This window comes from Saccopteryx bilineata, chromosome 2, assembly GCF_036850765.1.
Source record: "Saccopteryx bilineata isolate mSacBil1 chromosome 2, mSacBil1_pri_phased_curated, whole genome shotgun sequence".
Classification (NCBI taxonomy): Eukaryota; Metazoa; Chordata; class Mammalia; order Chiroptera; family Emballonuridae; genus Saccopteryx; species Saccopteryx bilineata.
Window position 1 is genome coordinate 103900622 of NC_089491.1, and position 5411 is coordinate 103906032.

A 5411-nucleotide genomic window follows, 5' to 3' on the forward strand; every position below is an offset into this window, starting at 1 on the left:
GTGCGTCCACCTACTCTGCTGCCATCTTCAAAAGCCTACTTCAAGATATTTTAATGTCAACTATATTTTTTAATATTTTGAGGAGAAAAATTTTTGTTTTTTTAAACTATTTTATTCATTTGAATACAATTTTATTATATTTTCTCTGATGGGTCAGAAAAAATCATTGTATAATATTAACATTGAAAATCCTACTTATACATTTCTAAGAAAAGACTCCATCAAAATTAAATCTATTATTGTTTAAATCTGAATGAAACCAAATTAGTTCCTCAAATATTCAGTATAACTTAGAAAGCTATGTTTGGGGTCACAACATATATGAATAATTTTTCTGTTCCTATTGTAAGCACATGAATACCAATAATTTATTTCTTTTCTTTTATATTTTTTTACTCTTGCTGATTGATCACAGGAATTTATATTTGAGTAAACTATACATTAGTTATGTTAATAACTATTGAAACACCTTAGTTAAAGAAATTTTAAGAATTTTCTTGATCCTGATTATTTTCAATCATTGAGATTTTATTTTATTGATATTAATAATACATAAATATTTTTTTTAAATTATAATAAAAATTAACCCCAATTTTAATGTAGTCATAAATTAAATGAACATAAGTATATGAGAAAAAATGTGTTTAAATATAAAGCAGTATATAAAACTGAGATGTAATGTAGGAAGACATGATTGAAAAGGAATAAGAAAAAGTTACCCTTGCTCAGAAAGACCTTATTTTCAAGATAAATATTAGAAATTTATTAAGGCAAATGTATATATATATTTTGCCTTTAAAATTGCAATTTCCCTTCCAAAGCTTTGAATGAAAAATGAAGATTGTAAAGAACCATTCTTCAGTTATGGGAAAGCTAAATCCATTGTTGAATTTGCTGAATTACTCATTTATTGCAATAAAGTCCTACAAGGATTGCCAAGGGTGATGGTAATGAATGAAATTGATCTAATCTTGCAATATGAAAAGAATTTCTTGGAGTGAAATACTTGTTTCATAGAGAAACCTTAAGGGAAATAACTGGCTAAAGCATCTTTTTTTTTTTTTTTTTTTTTTCATGGAAGAAAACTTATTAAAATGACATAAGAGAAAGAATGGACATTTTAAATCCTAAAGCAAGCTTGCCTATTAAAGTCTCACTATAATACTGGCTTCAAGGGAATTTGTAACTATCCTGAGGAATGAAAATGCCACAGTTCTTGGCTCAGTTATATATGTATGTTCTTGGCCAGGTCCTTTTAATTCTTCATGTATAGTAATGTGAATTTTAATTTCCTTTATGATCTGTCAGGTACAGGCTTCAAGCCTTGTGAGACTACTAGGCATCTTTAATCTACTTTAAATACAGACACCAATAAATGACACTCTAACTTTCATTCATAAAGCAAAGCTACTACAGAGACAATACTGGACCTAGTGATTAATATAGTTCTATGGTACATTGCAACTTTCAAAGTTCTTTCATATATATTTAGTTATTTAAATACTATAGCAACCTCAGTAACTGTTATAACAACTGTGATACCCTTTTAATTTATTTTGTCACCCCATTCCATGACAGCAGCTCACTATAAGTACAAAAAGATAGAAAACCATGTTGGCTGATTTCACTTTGAATTTATGATCAGGAATCTCTCAAGTGAGCTCTTAGTGCTACCAGGGATTTATACTATATTTCCCCAGTTCATTTACTCTCCTACTTTTTTACATGAGAATTTCACAACTCTTCCCTATCCTCCCTCTCAGCTAATAACTTTGCTTCTCAATTATTGGGACAATAGACACAATTAGAAGATAGTTTCTAAAAATCCTATCATTAAATCTATTATTCTACCTGTGTCTGTACCTACATATTTGACCTTCCTTCCAAGTACAATAGGTGAGCCTTTCTTGCTCTCCAGTCAACTCCTCCACTTGTCCATCCTCTCCGCTCTCACCTACTCAAGGAATGTCACTTCTAATTTTCTTCACTTTTTCTTGTGTCATCAATTTGCCTTCTCAGAACACAAATGTATTGTTAATTCTCTTATTAAAACATTATTCCCTTAGCCCTGGCCGGTTGGCTCAGCGGTAGAGCGTCGGCCTAGCGTGCGGAGGACCCGGGTTCGACTCCCGGCCAGGGCACACAGGAGAAGCGCCCATTTGCTTCTCCACCCCTCCGCCGCACTTTCCTCTCTGTCTCTCTCTTCCCCTCCCGCAGCCAAGGCTCCATTGGAGCAAAGATGGCCCGGGCGCTGGGGATGGCTCTGTGGCCTCTGCCCCAGGCGCTATTGTGGCTCTGGTCGCAACATGGCGACGCCCAGGATGGGCAGAGCATCGCCCCCTGGTGGGCAGAGCGTCGCCCCCTGGTGGGCGTGCCGGGTGGATCCCGGTCGGGCGCATGCGGGAGTCTGTCTGACTGTCTCTCCCTGTTTCCAGCTTCAGAAAAATGAAAACAAACAAACAAACAAAAAACATTATTCCCTTAAACCCGCATGTCCTTCCTCTAACATACCAATTCTCTAAATTTCTCTTGATATTTTTAATAGCCCCATTTTCTCTCCTTCAATTCTATTTTTTCTCCATCATTAGTTCACTGAAACTTCTCTGGTCTAAGTGACTAGGGATGTGTACATTGTGAAATCTAAGGGTCAACTGTCATTTCATATTGTTTGATCACTCAGCAGCAATGAACTCTGCTGACCCCACCACTATTGAGAATCCTTTTATCACTTGAATAAGAGATTTTCAGTCTCATCTGGTTCTCCAACTTTATTATTATTTCTTCTTTACAGTCTTCTTCTTTTCCTGATTTCTAAATACTGCAGTTCCACAGAGCTCAGTCTTTGCATGTTTCTTCCTTATCTATAATTAATCTATTTTGACCATATCCAGAGTATATATTAAATGCTATCTAAATGCTGATTGTTTTAAATTTATATATTCAACTGAGTTCACTCTCTTGAGCTACATACTTAAATATTTCAATTGCCTATTTAACATTTTTTTTTACCTGAATATACTATTTGGCACACTCAATGTTAATGTATAGAAAGCAGAACCTCACAAAAATCCTCATTCCTGAGTATATAGCTATGCCTTCTTCCGTTTCATTTTCTTAGGCCATATTTAGTGTCCTGTATCAAGTATACCATGTAATGTTCCCTTTTCTCATTTTTTTCTTTTTTGGTATTTTCCTGAAGTGGAAGCAGGGAGACAGAGAGACAGACTCCCACATGCACCTGAACGGGATCTACCCGGCAAGTGCACTAGGAGGTGATGCTCTGCCAATCTGTGGCGTTGCTGCATTGCAACCAGAGCCAATTCTAGTGCCTGAAGCAGAGGCCATGGAGCCATCCTCAGCAGCCGGGCCAACTTGCTTCAATAGAGTCTTGGCTGCAGGAGGGGAAGAGAGAGATAGAAAGGAGAAGGGGCAGGGTAGAAAAGCAGATGGGTGCTTCTCCTGAATGCCCTGGCTGGGAGTTGAATCCAGGGTATCTACATGCCTGGCCAACGCTCTACCACTGAACCAAACAGCCAGCGCCCCTGTTCTAATATTTTACATTAAATATATCAATAAATTCTGCTATCTCTGAATATCATCTAGATCGTGACCAAGCCACCTTCATCTCCTACCAGCATTGTTTCAATCATACCTAACTCCTTTCTCTGTTTCTACTCTTTCTCTCTTCTATCTCTTTTCAGTACAGTAATTGAGTTATGCAAAATAATAAATCAGATCCAATCAATTTGGGGCTCAAAACTCTCTTATATGTCCCTATTGTATTTCATTGGTTAATGAGGAACTTTTAACATGGCCATAGATAACTCTCAGACTTTAGTTCCTCTGATCCCCGCCACCCCCATTTAATTTACTCCAGCTACACTATCCGAAGCCTTTCTGCACCATAGTAAAGATACTTCACTTCTGGCTTTCTTCCACCATGTTATTTTTACTCCTTTTCCTTGCTTCTTTCCTTTATTTATTTTAGAAAGAGAGATAAAGGAAGTAAGGGAGAGAGAGAGAAAGAGATAGAGAAACATTAATTTTTTTTGTTTCACTTATTTATGCATGTATTGGTTGATTTGTGCATGTGCTGTGACTGGGGATTGAACTTGCAAACTTGGAGTGTCAGGATGATACCAACTGAACAACACAGCCAGGGCTTTTCTTGCTTTTCCAAGGTCTCTATTTAAATGTTCTCTTTTATTCAGGTCTTTTCTGATGATGCTAGAAAAAATAATTTGTTCTCCAAACTAGCATTAGTATGCTTCATATTCTTTTCTTTGTCTTAACAGTTTTAAAAAATCTTACAAAAATCTACGGTGCAAGGATTTTTGAGTGCTTTAGATGATAATTGGCACACAGAGATGCTCAATAAAACTATCTTTAACCATCTATAACCTCACTAGATTATATTCCCCACATAATAATGAACTTTTGTCTTTTGTTTGAGGCATTTTCTGAGTTGTATATAACTAGTGAATTATCTAGGTTTAGGAGGTTGTGGGAACCCCCAAATTGGTAGACAGCTTGATAGAAATTACAGGTGTCCTAGGAACCCCAAAGCTTGTGGCTGGTGTCTAAAATAATGGCAATTCTGTTAAGGACTGTACCCTTAACTTAATCTAGTGTGACATAACTCTGGGTAGTTCACCTCAGAAGTCATTGTAGAAAGATAATTATTTCCAGGGAAGTTAAAAAAAAGGTGATATAAAGGAAAATGTTTGTGAGTTGGTATTTAGAATGGGAAACCAAAGAAGGTAGCTTACAAGGGAGATACTGGAGCTAAACTCTGAAAGATCAGAAAGATCCATGAATGAGTAATCGAGAGGTAGAATACTTCAGGCCAGAGTAAGCAGTGACTTCAATGTCATAAAAATGTTTTGGGCAAATAAAGACTGGCTCTGTTTACCAAAATCAATATTCTTCTTTTCTCTATAGATTCACAGCTAAGTTACATCTTCCAGTACCCATTGCAGTAAGGAGTCATGTGATTGAATTCTAATCAAGGTAAAGAAAATAGAGGTGATGTGCATTGATATTGAGGGTTGAGAGTAGACTATTCTTAACTAGAATTTCACAAAGAAATTTCTTAGCCATAAATTTTAGTGAGTGCTAGAAACCAAGTCATTAAGAGAATAATCATAGAGGTAAGTGCAAGGAATAATCTGGCCAGGGGTTTGGTGAATAAGAAGATGCATGGGCAAAGAGTGAGTCATTAGCAATTGCCACTAAGATGCTAAAATGCCCTCAGCTTGCTATTCTTGTGATTCTAGCTGTAGAGATCTATTATATTATATGTTAGACATGAAAACATAGGTCTGCAGTAAACAAAATAAGTATAGTTTATTAAATAAAAATATGGTTTAGACATTGACTCTTTACATACAAAGTCACAAAACATATAAATT